General features: G+C 43.8%; 1 pseudogene across 1 annotated transcript in view; it reads left to right on the top strand.

The window, feature by feature from the left end:
* The window catches only part of LOC147024036 (uncharacterized), a 50,034-nt pseudogene that overhangs the window by 34,173 nt on the left and 2,194 nt on the right, over positions 1 to 13,667 (top strand). The window contains exons 2-4 of the transcript XR_015060508.1: positions 1,978 to 2,086; positions 2,880 to 2,989; positions 12,667 to 13,482. The product of XR_015060508.1 is annotated as an uncharacterized LOC147024036 (transcript). The remainder of the gene's footprint in view (positions 1 to 1,977; positions 2,087 to 2,879; positions 2,990 to 12,666; positions 13,483 to 13,667) is intronic.

Raw genomic sequence — 13,667 nt, forward strand, 5'->3', positions numbered from 1 at the left:
GATGAAAGAAAGGTTGAAGAAAAAAACCGTGAAGGTGTCGAGTGAATGTGGATTGGCTAAAATAGAAGGAAGATGGTAGGTCGGTGAAAGTTACAGGAAGAGGAAGAGGAGGTAGCGAGATCACGTGGTTGCGGGAGGTGCAAGGTGAAAAGTTTAAGGATTTTTTTGTTTTTTAAATGTTTTTTTTGTTTGTTTGTTCTTTCAAGATTAGGTAGGATTTGGCGAAGGAAAGGTTGAAAAAATCGTGAAGGTGTATGGTGAATGTGGGACGGCTAAAGTAGAAGAATGATGGTAGATTGGCAATTGATGAAGAAGGAAGGAGAGTCGGTACAGAAGTCACGTGGTTTCATGGTGAATAAGGCGACGGAAAAAGGTTTATTTTTGTTGAATTAAAAAAATATATATTTTAAGACATGAAACAGAGTGTATAGTTTGGGGGGGGGGGTAAAAGGAGGGTGGAGGGAAAAGTGGAGAAAAGAAGGACTGATAAGGAGAAAATACAAATAAACAGGATTGTGCACATAAACGGGAAAATGGGTAGGCCTCAGGGAAACCCGATATGACAATACCGATGAAAACTCACCAAATAGCACAGGGTTTGAAACAAAACCGAACTAGGAACACACAGTAAACATGGAGGCAACAAAACATACAGTCAACACGAGACAAACAACGACCAGAAACTTATCTTTGAGAAAGTCAGCAGAGACCCCCTGGAGAGAACCAGTGTTTGCCTCAAAGAATGGAACCCTGAAAACGACCGTCGCCTCAAAAAACCGGAATGCTTGGGGTCCATTGTCCTGTTGGAACGTAAATCTTCGCCACAGTCGAAGGTCTTTTACACTCTGAAGCAGGTTCTCCTCAAGGATTTGTCTGTATTTGGCTCCAATCATTGTTCCCTCCATCCTCACAAGCCTCCCAGTCCCTACCGCTGAAAAGCATCCCCAAAGCATGATGCTGCCACCACCATGCTTCACATTAGGGATGGTGTGAGATGGTTGATGAGCTGTGCTCGGTTTCTACCAGATGTAACACTTTGGATTCAGTCCAAAGACTTCAATTTTCATCTCATCGGACCACAGAATCTTTTACCTCATGCTCCGAGTCTGTCACATACCTTTTTGCAAACTCCAGGTGTGCTGTCTTCTGCCTTTTTCTCAAGAGTGGCTTCCAGCTAGCCACTCTCCCATAAAGCCTAGATTTGTGAAGTGCTGAAAGATTGTTGTCCTTTCGGCAGGTTCTCTCATCTCAGCCAAGGAACTCTGTAGTTCTGTCAGATTGGTCATTCGGTTTGTGGTCACCTCCCTGACCAAGGTCCTTCTTACCTGGTTGCTCAGTTTGGTCAGACGGTCATCTTTAGGAAGAGTCGAGGTCGTTCCATATTATTTCAATTCCCCGATGACGGAGCTCAATGTGCTCTTGGGAACTTTGAACACTCTAGAAATTGTTTTATACCCTTCCCCAGATGTATGCCTCCTCACAATTCTATCTCTGAGTTCTACGGATAGTTTCTTGGACTTCATGGTGGAGTTTCTGCTCTGACATGCAACTGTCACCAGTGGGACGTTATATGGAAAGGTGTGTTTCTTTCTAAATCATGTCCAATCATTTGAATTGTTCACAGGTGGAACATCTCCAATCAAGTTGTAGAGACATCTCAGGGATGATCAAAGTAAATTGGATGCACCTGAGCTCAATTTGGAGTGTCGTAGCAAAGGGGTTGAATACTTATTGACGCAAAACATTTCAGATTTTAATTTTTATTTAATTTGTAAAAGTTTCTAAAAACATGTTTTTCACTTTGTCATTGTGGGGTGTTTTGTGTAGATCGGTGACAAATTATTATTTTTTATTCCGTTTTAAATTCAGAGGCTGAAACACAACACAATGTGACAAAAGTGGAGGGGTGTGAACACCTTCTGAAGGTAATGTAAATGGTGTGAACAGTACATCCAGCTCATAAAATTTACTTTACAGATTCAGAAATCAGCAGCAAAAAATGCGAGGAATCCTGAGAATGCTTCACAGTCTGACTCTTCCTCAAACCACCATCCGTCCACAGACATAACTCCAAGCCCACGATGAGGTAGGATGACTTTGTACGTTTTGTCAGAAAAGAAACACCAGGAGGGTTTACTGTGTGTGTATAGTGACATTAAATACATGTGATGAAAACCTGGACTTTACCCTGAATGATCATGTTGTGAGAGTACCTGCCTCGGTTCAATGATGTCATCCCAGACTGCCTGGGCTTCGTGATTTCATCTTCCATGCTGGGTGTCATTTGAAAGGCAAAACCAGCAAAATAAACCGTCAACATGGCACAGAGCTTCTTGTTATTTTGTATCCAGCATATGGCTGTGAGTAGTATCATTGGCTGAGTTCGTGGCTGTGCGGCTGATTCAATGCCCTCTGTAGGTTGGGGCAGCAATTTGTGGCTTGTTTCAGGGTGCCGGAAATCCCTGACCACTACACTGACTATGATCCCTGATCCCTGATGAGATCCCTGATCCCTGACTATGGCTCGCCTACTTTTACACAAACTACACAATGGGATCTTTAACGTCCACCAAATAATGCTGGCGGACGAGATGGACAGTTTTAACGTCCATCGGAGGGTCGACACATACACGCACACACATGGACGAATCACCCTGCACGCGAGACACCAGGATGACAGTTTGTAGCTTGGCGGAGATTCAAACCCAGACGAGGTGGCTCAGAGGCGAGCGTGCGTACCTCTCGGCCATCCTGCCAGCCCACACAGTGCTGGCACAGCTCTGTTCTAGTCCTCGTGTCATGAAATACTTATTTTGGTGATGTACCTGTGGACTATCACAGGACACCTTCGTGAAGCTGGCTCTTGTTCCTTTGTTCAGGACTTGTCGCTGGACCACATGGTGTATACCATTGTGAAACCTCGTGAGATGAGATGCACCCAGCGATTAAACTTACCTGGCACAGGATTCAAAACAGCTGGTCGTGTCAGGTACGTGTGGTCGGATTGTACAGGTGGTCGTATAACTCGTATAAGACAACTTATTTTCATTTCAAAATGCTGAGCACAATATTTTTGACGTTTCCAACCAGTCCAGGCACATATTGTACTACCTTGCAGGTGTCCCACAAAGGATTTCCGAAAGTGTTCACTTACTTGCCTGGGTTCGCTTAAACACCGGCCGAGCTCGGTAACTCAGAGCTGTGTCGGTTTAAGTTAAAGGTATTTTCACTGATAGTGAATGTAGTTTTTGACGAAACACAAATCGAACTGTTTCTAACCTGGTGAGTGATGCATAGTGCTGGTTTCTCCAATCCAGTGGCTCATCGTGCTGGTTCCCTTAACCCAGTGGCTCCTGGTGATGATTCCCTGAACCCAGTGGGCTCCTGGTGATGGTTCCCTGAACCCAGTGGGCTCCTGGTGATGGTTCCCTGAACCCGGTGGCTCCTGGTGATGATTCCCTGAACCCAGTGGGCTCCTGATGATGGTTCCCTGAACCCAGTGGGCTCCTGATGATGGTTCCCTGAACCCAGTGGCTCCTCATGATGGTTCCCTGAACCCAGTGGCTCCTGGTGATGGTTCCCTGAACCCAGTGGCTCCTGTTGATGATTCCCTGAACCCAGTGGCTCCTGTTGATGATTCCCTAAACCCAGTGGCTCCTGGTGATGATTCCCTGAACCCAGTGGGCTCCTGATGATCGTTCCTTGAACCCAGTGGCTCCTGGTAATGGTTCCCTGTACCCAGTGGCTCCTGGTGATGGTTCCCTGAACCCAGTGGCTCCTGATGATGGTTCCATGAACCCAGTCGCTCATCCTGCTGGTTCCCTTAATCCAGTGGCTCATGGTGCTGGTGACCTTAATCCAGTGGCTCATCGTGCTGGTTCCCTTAATCCAGTGGCTCATGGTGCTGGTTACCTTAATCCAGTGGCTCATGGTGCTGGTTACCTTAATCCAGTGGCTCATGGTGCTGGTTACCTTAATCCAGTGGCTCATGGTGCTGGTTACCTTAATCCAGTGGCTCATGGTGCTGGTTCCCTAAACCAAGTGGCTTGTGGTGCTGGTTTGCTTAACCCAGTGGCTTGTGGTGCTGGTTCCTCTTGCAAAGTGCAACTTGCAGTGCCAAATTATGGTTGGCAGCATTTGGCCCCAATCTTTGAAAGTTCTTCCCTCTCATGATGAGCATGGCTTGAGGCAGTGAAGTAATGTCTCCAGAAACCCCTCTGCAAAAGTGCGAAGGAGACTCTCTGGAATCCCAATTCATTACTGGGAAATAAGTTTCCCCTGGTTGCTTCCAATATGCATTTGGCCTCCTCTTTGGAGCATAGAATGGCCAAAGTGTGGCTATGACGTGAATATGTATTGACTGGACACAAATTTGGCGGAAGTTTCCGCTTGTTTCCATGGAGCCCATTCCAGGCCGGTGCATGAGCGAACATAGTGATGGAAAGGTAAACATGATGGTCAGTCGGCCTGACATATAAGGTTGAATCCAGGGTCCGATTACCCTCAGGGGAAGTGGAGAAGTACACTTTGGCAGAAAAACAACGGCAACCACAACACAAGGAAATGCTATATCAAGGCCATTTGGCACAAGGATGGATGGATGGATGGAACAGCCTGTGCCATATCCATAAACATAGAATGGATGGCAAAATGAAGAGCAGGCCATTGTGTGCCGGTATTCTGGAAAGATTTTGACTTGCTGCCCTGATCTACTGGTGTCACTGCAGAGCTATGCCCCCAGAACTGAGGCATCCCGCAGCCAGGTGCTGCACACAAGCGGATAACTTCGGAGAATCTCTGGATGACGTCACGGGAGATTGAAGAATAATTTCGTGTCGGTGTTTGAAATGTGGAAACAATCATCGATGAGCGCACACACCGAGCACAAAGCGGGGTTAAGCAATTGGTTCTCTCCGCCTTCACATCAGTCTGTTTATATGACCGAGGAACAACTTGATTCCAACTAAATTTCATATTTTGAACACCGTAGAGGCGTAGACCATGAGTCGGAGCACGAACCTGCTGTTTGGAACTATCTTAGTTTGGCTCTGAGTTTGGCAAACTGTCTCGCCCCGAGCACACACATGCACAGCGCGGCAAAGCAATCGCTCGAGTGTGCTTGTCAAAGGAAATTGAAAATCATTCCAAACAGGAATCTTACTGTTTTTAGGGACGCCACAAGGGACACAAACAACAGGCACGAATAACTAATTTAACGTGTTATTCAATTGTATTTCAATAGCACATCCCTAAGTTCTAATGGATGGATTCAGACGAAAGTTGGTGGACAGGTTGGGCGTGTGACAATAACGAATCGATTCAATTTTGGTTAGGGTCCGGATTCAGATCTGACCTCTGCCGATGGCATCCAAGGACAACTCCACAGGCTTCCTTGCCTCACATCTTGCACAGCCTGATGCCGTGGAAACCAAGGTCTTCAAGATCATTGAAATGTCCTGTGATGAAGCTGACTCTATGGGCCGATCACTTCGCCATTGCAGACAGGTCGGTGGTCTCTCTGTCTTCCACCACCTCCTTTCTAGTCTTGCACCTTCTGCTCTTTCCGTGCTTTGCCCCCCACCCCCCTTCCCTGGGTTTCTGTGGGGCACACACGGTTCACCACCAACCCCCTTCTGGTGAAACTACCTAAATCCAGAATCACTACTCACCTCCACTCATTCATTCGTCTTTTAGTTCCCGCCTGTGGAACTAACTTCCACATTCTCTTCAATCTCATTCTTCCCTCCAGGTCTTCAGGACAGCTGTTCACCACCATCTCAGATCATCCCCAATCCAAAACCATGATCTTTTCTACCCTCGTTAGCCCCACCCAAATTCCTCCTCCTTCCAAATTTCCACTTTTTTTCCTTCTGTATCCTACCCACCCCATGCATCCTTTCCTGTTCCCATTCCTCCACATCCCCATTATTTGTCCAAATCTTACTCCATTGTGTTGTTCAACTCTGCTGTTTGTGTTCACCTCCCTCTCTCAACTGTTCCTTTTGTTCTGTTGCGTCCTGATCCATTCAGTGTTCTCGTTGTTCCAGGAGCCAATTGACTGTGTAGAAAAAAACAAATATTACAAAGGGAGTTCCAACGGGGATGCATATTCGGCTGTTAGAGGGGGTGAGGGTTCGGGGTCGAGTTCGGGGTCGGGTTCGGGTTCGGGTTTGGGGTCAAACAACAACCCAGCGATCCCTGTCATCAGGGCAAGCTCGAGGACACTGCTCGCTGTATAATGGGTGGCTTCAATGTTTGTGTGAGTGTGTGTTTGTGTGCGTGCATGTACATGCGTGTGTGTTTGTATGCATGCATGTACATGCGTGAGTTTGCGTATGTGTGTGTGTGTGTGTGTGTGTGTGTACGTGTGTGTGTGTGTGTACGTGTGTTTGTATGCGTGCATGTACATGCGTGTGTTTGTGTGTGTGTGTGTGTGTGCGTGTATGTGTATATTTGTGTGTGTTTGCGTGTGTGTGTGTGTGTGTGTGTGTGTGTGTGTGTGTGTGTGTGTGTGTGTACGTGTTTGTGTGCGTGCGTGTACATGCATGTGTGTTTGTGTGTGTGTGTTTGCGTGTGTGTGTGTGTGTGTGTGTGTTTGCGTATGTGTGTGTACGTGTGTGTGTGTGTGTACGTGTGTTTGTATGCGTGCATGTACATGCGTGTGTGTGTGTGTGTGTGTGTGTACGTGTTTGTGTGCGTGCGTGTACATGCATGTGTGTTTGTGTGTGTGTGTTTGCGTGTGTGTGTGTGTGTGTGTGTGTTTGCGTGTGTGTGTGTGTGTGTGTGTGTTTGCGTATGTGTGTGTACGTGTGTGTGTGTGTGTACGTGTGTTTGTATGCGTGCATGTACATGCGTGTGTTTGTGTGTGTGTGCGTGTATGTGTATATTTGTGTGTGTTTGCGTGTGTGTGTACGTGTGTATTTGTGTGTGTACGTGTACATGCGTGCGTGTTTTATTGTTCCTTTACTCTATTTCTGCGTCAGCCTGTGGCTCTACTCGAATTCATGGCTTGACATGAACCATCGACCGTAACCAATAACCGTTGTCGCCTGTGTGGCCGATTTACCCCTTGCCATCTCGCTCTTCCATGAGCCTCGATCCTTCAGTGTTCGAAAAATCGCAAAACTTCCACTTGAAGTTTGCTTCCAATGGATTGAGGCGACTTGTTTCCCACAACCACATCTGTTCGTCTCTCAGAGTTTCAAGAGGAATCCCGAAGTATCAGAGAAATGTGTTTACTCTGCAGACAAGATCAAGTCCGCGCGACTCCCCAGGTGAACAATTCGATGTTTCACTCTCCGACATGTCGCGCTCATTCTCGTCGGCCATGATCGATGAAAGACATTTTTAGACTGACTTTGCCCGGCCATGACCCCCTGTTGAAGAACGTTGGCTCTCGATGCAGGGTCTCAGCAGGTCTGTGCAGCACGAATCACTTCACTGTTGATGTTGTCCATGAGGTTGTGATCTGATTTCGGCGAAAAAAGGAAATTACCAAAAAGATAGGTGTAGTTGGAAAGAATGACGTCACTCGTGATGTCATAATTTCACCTTGATTGGATATTCAACATCTTCACTGGTACCGCGGGAGCACCAAGGGGTCGCGATAAGGGAACACAACCATATCGACAACAAACCGATCTCAAAGGACCCGCACGGTACGCTATGTCTGCCTCGCTCGATGTGTCCCCCATTGTGATGAACCACCGAACTATGGATTCGTCGAAAGAATATAGAAAGAAAACCGCTCCGAGGAATCCAAGGGGAATTAATTTCATTCTTTTAGTTACAAAACTCGCAAAAATAATTGTGGAAATGCAGGAACATGGGTCTATTTGCCATTTCCTGAATCAGCACAGATCGGTAGGCCTCAGGGTTTAGGCCTTGGTGTTCATGTATGGCCCAGTGCAATTGGAATGATCCCAGGTGTCTAACCACGTTGTATTATATATATATATATATATATATATATATATATATATATATATATATATATATATATATATATATATATATATATGCACATAAGTGGTACACATGTTTTTGCTTCATGTATGTACGTTGGGTTATTATGCCTCTGATGACGAAGTCGCCGGTGGCATCATGTTTTCGGGTTGTCCATCCGTATGTACGTACGTACGTCCGTTCATGCAAATTTTCTCTGTTTTCTCTGCAAGCGTTTATCCAATTGACAATAAATTGTCACCGTCGATGTGATTACGCATGCAGAATGTTTTAGTTATAATTATGACGTCATAGGTCAAGTGGGGTGGCAGCCATGTTGGAAAAACAACAAAAAAAAAACTTTGGACCTCTGTATCTCCTAAACTGCACCATGGAAAAAAAAATTGAAACTTGGCACCTGGCAACTACTCTGTATGGGGAATATGGGTGATTTGATGATGATGTCATCGGTGAAGTGGTATCCCGGTCAAAACTCAACACGTACAACGCTGCATTCAATCAGGATGAAAATTTGGAAAGGATTGGTCAACAGAAGATTTTTTTTATGATGTCATCAGTCACGTGGTTTGGCAGCATATTGTAAAAATAATTTTAAAAAAAAATCTTCTCCAAAACTGCTCTCGAGATCAAAGTGAAACTGAACACAAATGATCAACTAGCCATGTTGAATAAAGTTTGATAACTATGACATCATAGGTCACATTGTCTGGCAGCCATTTTAGATTTACCCATAAACCTTCAAAAACATTTTTTCTCCACAATGGCTGGACAGATTGAGGGAAAACTTCACACAACTATTCCCCATACCTTGAAGATACTGGGGTGATATAGAATAATTGATCGTTACTTAGTTCGATGACCATATTGGATTGAAGAAAACTATTAAATAATGTTTTCTCTGGAACTACTTATCCAATCAAAGCGAAATTTACCAAATTTCATCCAACACAATGATGACATCATAGGTCACATGGTGTGGCAGTCCTATTGGATAGAAAAACGAACCTTATCCGATCAAAACGAAACTTCACACACGTGTTCCCCTACCCAATTTTGGGCATAATTCACATTTTCAACACCATTGGTCACTTGGTTTGGCAGCCATGTTAGTTTGAAAAACTAAAATTAAAAAACCTTTTTCTCCAAAACTCCTTAATGCATCAATGTGAATCATATTTCATTACACAAAGCGAGGATAGTGGATCACAACTGCAATGTTTGGCATCAATCGCTACAGCGGTTTCCAAAATAGAATTTTAAAATATTTTCCTTGAAACCAAAGTGGCTGCTACACCACGTGACTGATGACATCATTGTTAAGTCACCTGTATTCAGCAAGCGCAGTGGATCATAACTGCAAAGTCAAGTGTTGTTAGGTTGAACGGTTTCAGAGAAATAATTGTTTAATCATTCCCGTAAAACCAACGTGACTACCACATCATGTGACTGATGAGATCATTGTTTAATAAAATATTTTCAGCAACAGTAGTGGATTATCACTGCAAAGTCTCACATCAAAAGGCAAAGTAGTTTCAGAGAAATATATATATATATATATATATATATATATATATATATATATATATATATATATATATATATATATATATATATATGATTGACTTGGCAAGGGGAATATTGCTTGAAAATTTAAACATCATTGATCACATGGTCTCGCAGCCATGTTGGACAAAAAAAACAAGAAACCTCATTCATGCAAAAACTTTATAATTTGCCAATGCAAGCATTTTTAGCAACACATGAGCTTGTTCTGACCACGTTTTTTTGTTCCAAATCACTACTCCAATGCGGTATCAAATGGTGTGTATTTTAGCTTGCACTAATAGACCGTGAGCCCGTAGGGGCCCGTAGGGTCGTAGGGGCGTAGCTGGAAAGCTAACAAATTTTCTCATGTATAGTAATACTCTATATACATCCCCACTCACACAAATGGACATCTGCCATTGCGCCACTGGTGGGTGTGGTCTAGGGGGCCATTACAATGTACCGTATTACCCCGCTTATCCGCCAAGTTCGGGCAAGGTCATTTTTGGCGGATAAGCGGGGGTACACGCGAGATGATCTGGAGGGGTGCAAGGGGTGTCAGGTAGGGCTCGTAGGGGCCTAAGAATCTCATTCCCTACTCACGAGAACGAAACCAAACAAACGGAACAACATACACCATATTTTCATAAATGATTCACGTTTTTATTGCCGCACATACATGTATGTTACGGGGCCATTACAGGACCCCAACAGGATGGAAGAAATCAGTAATTTCCTTTTGTTCAGTGACAGAGATTACAAGTTCATTCAGGCATGTCCTGAGTTTTGAAATGGCAGTAATATCCTCCTTGTTCGTATTACGGTTGCTCTCTATGTACCGCGTGACTTGTTCCAAGGCACGCCTCGCTTCCAATGCGCTAGGAACCGTGGCTACTTCTTCAGGCGCATCCAGTTCCTCGGTATCCTCGTCATGAATGGTAGTTACAAGATCGACGATTTCATCATCTGTAAGAACCTCGGTTGGTTCTGGTTGATCATCGACATGATCGAATTCTTCTGGTGTCATCAGCATGGCTCTATCTATGTCAAAATGTTCAGCGATCTGTTCGAAAATGTTCCTCGGATACGTAGTGCTGGTGGCGGTCGAAGAAGAGGACGTCATCGCAGGATCGAACCGATTGTCCGGGGTGATGCTAGTGTGTTTCAAGCTGACCGCCCCCTAAACTGACCGCCCAAAAAAAGTCAAATACAAGATGTACCAGGAATTTAGTCACATTGCTAGTGTTTGGGATAAAGTAATGTTTCGATTTGTGACTGGAGCATTGTAGAGTAGGGTAATTACAAGATTAGTAGCTTTCTAAGAACTAAATTTGTTTTTGTAAGACTGTCACTCATGTCATTGATAGGAGGTCAGTGTATATAGCTTTACTATTCACCTTGTTTACTGTTAGTATACACGCGCATGTTATATGATGTCAACATCATCACATTTTGTTCAATAAGTTTGCTTATTTTCCCTATTTCAAAGATAAAAGTACATTGTTACATGTAGGTATGTCTCATCAAAACACCATTAATCAGGTAAGTTTTCATTTTATTGATATCATTGATACCATGAAAATGGAAAAGACTCTTGATAAAACCCAATCCAATCAATGGCGTGCATGCTGTCCCAAATCAAGATGGAGGACACTAACCTTTAAAATAGGGCCTGTGATTGTGTACCTGGCCCTCTACTTTTCTGTTCTCATCCAATAATTGAGCTGGCCATTGCTTTAATATCAGAAATAGAAGGATGGATGATACTCAAAGTCCAATGTTGGCTACTAAAGTCTGCATATCTGTGTGTCAGATGAAGCTTGTACCATCACTGATGCAGGCCATTAGAATAAGGACCCAGGTTGTCTAGGCAGAGATATTTGGCCCATGGTCATGGGCAAAGCAACATATGAAATTGGGGTGTTATCTTAAAATCAATGTAGGCATTGAGAAGAAGATGATTGATAAAAACCAGCTCTAGAACTAACAAATGACTGCTGTACAGTATTAGATTGATTTGTTCATTTTTGTTCCACTGTTACTGTTAAAGTAGTGGCAGATTTACCTTGTAGAAAAGTGGTGACATTTTATGATTTTGATCCCTGACATACATATGAAAGAAACTGTATAAGTGTATTTTTTTCAGCTTCTTTGATTACTGCCCACACCAGTGGTCCCCAACCTTTTGATCCTACGGGCCGCATTCATTACTCCCAAGGATGTTGGAAGCCAGAAAAAAAAATTGATGCATTTTATTGAGAAACTTGATACTGAGAAACATTTTCAGAGTCAATGAGAAACTTGATGCATTTTTAATTTCAATTTTTTAATTAAATGTAATTAATTTTAAATTCTGCCGCAAGATGCCGGAAGGTAAAATCAAATTTATTTGATTCCTCCCGGCGGTAAGCGGCAGTGGCCGGCAGCGGCATTGTGTAAGGCTTTTCAGGTCACGGCGTAGGCCGGCAGTGGCCAGCAGTGGCATTGTGTAAACCCCTTTAAAATTGCTACATGGAAATGTGTTTTGATTGGAAAGTCCTCACGGGCTGCAGTATAGGGCTCCATGGTCCGCAGGTTGGGGACCAATGGCCTACACAATGGATGCAGAAAATAGAAGTTCAACATTAGGAGTGACAGTGTCAGAGGAGGTGCCTCAACTTCAAGAAGCACAGTCCCCATCTATGGTTAGTTTTCTACTTTATTCTCTTAAGTGAATGGAAGAATACACCATCACCAAGAAACTGATAAGTCAGTATTTGGTAGCACAGGCCCAGGAATCTAGTAGCACCAAAAAGGTATTCATTATCCATCTTCTTAATTTTAGTACACCAGTGTAATTGTTAACAGTGTAATGCTACCAAAATGGTGTTTATTTTAGCCCTAATAAACTATTTTCACATAGACCCTTCGCTAGAAAACTAAACAGGTTTATTTTACTCATTCTGTGTTCCATCACCAGTACTTCCTACAATCAGTACCGTAAAGGTCATAGCATAGCGTTTGAATCCTTTGGAATAGAAAGAGGCAAATGACAAGTCGAGATCAATGAAAGTACCATACTATCATTCGACTTAGAGCTAGGGGAGTTGACAATGTGTTAGTGCAACACAATTCAGATATGTTCTCAAGCTAATTAAGGTGCCTTTCTCATTTCAGAAAATCGATTGTTCCAGTACCCTGTGTTGCTACATCTGCCAAAAGTCTATGGACGAAGATAGCAGGCTCAAGGCATTCAACGAACATACATGGAGCACAGTAAGGAATGCTGCGACCTCACACAAAACTCAGAAATCAGATAAGTACTCTGACATCACTATAAGGATATCACAAAGCAATCAGGAATCAACTCATCGTTATCACCCTTCTTGTCATAAAAACTACACTGCTGTGAAGCACCCAAGAAACGCTCATACATCCGATGATGCATCCCCTGCCAAAAAACCTAAAATTCAAACCAGAACCTGCAGTGTCCTCCCAAAAGATGCTTGACAAAGGAGTGTTCAAAAATGAACTTGGGAAATTTCTCCTCCAAGAATGGAAGAAAGACCATTACTGGAGTGTCTACAAGGGGAAAACAGTCGTTGTTTCCTATGGTGGCGAGTGTTTCCAGTATATCCCTGATGAACTACAACCAACGATATCTGTCTCAAATCCATCACATCTCCAAGGTGACCATGAAGAGGCAGATACCCTCATCACCTTCCATGTTGCTAACATAACGGCCAGCCACATCATCGTGAGGGTATCAGACACAGATGTATTGGTGATCCTGCTAGGTGCGATTGGACGGCAGCGACCAGAGGTTAGGGCCATGGTTACTATCATCATGGATTGCGGTATGGGAAACCACCAGTGATACATCAGCATATCGAATATCGCAGCCATCCTTCAAGCAACCAAGCCAGGACTCCCAAGGGCTCTCCCTGGATACCATGCCTTTACGGGATGTGACTTCACGTCAGCCTTCTACAGGTAAGCAAAAAAATGGGCCTTCAGCAAGATTCCAATGAAGTCTGCTGTATGAGAGGGAAAAGTGGATTTGTTAAAATATTTCAGATTTGAAACAAGAAATGCTGTCAGCATTGGTTTAGGGCATGGTATCTGCGAGCATAATCCATAGGAATTGGAAATCATACAATACTTGTGCTCCTGTTGAA

Source organism: Eptatretus burgeri, chromosome 7, assembly GCF_056783735.1.
Source record: "Eptatretus burgeri isolate ZD-2024b chromosome 7, Ebu_testis_v1, whole genome shotgun sequence".
Lineage (NCBI taxonomy): Eukaryota > Metazoa > Chordata > Myxini > Myxiniformes > Myxinidae > Eptatretus > Eptatretus burgeri.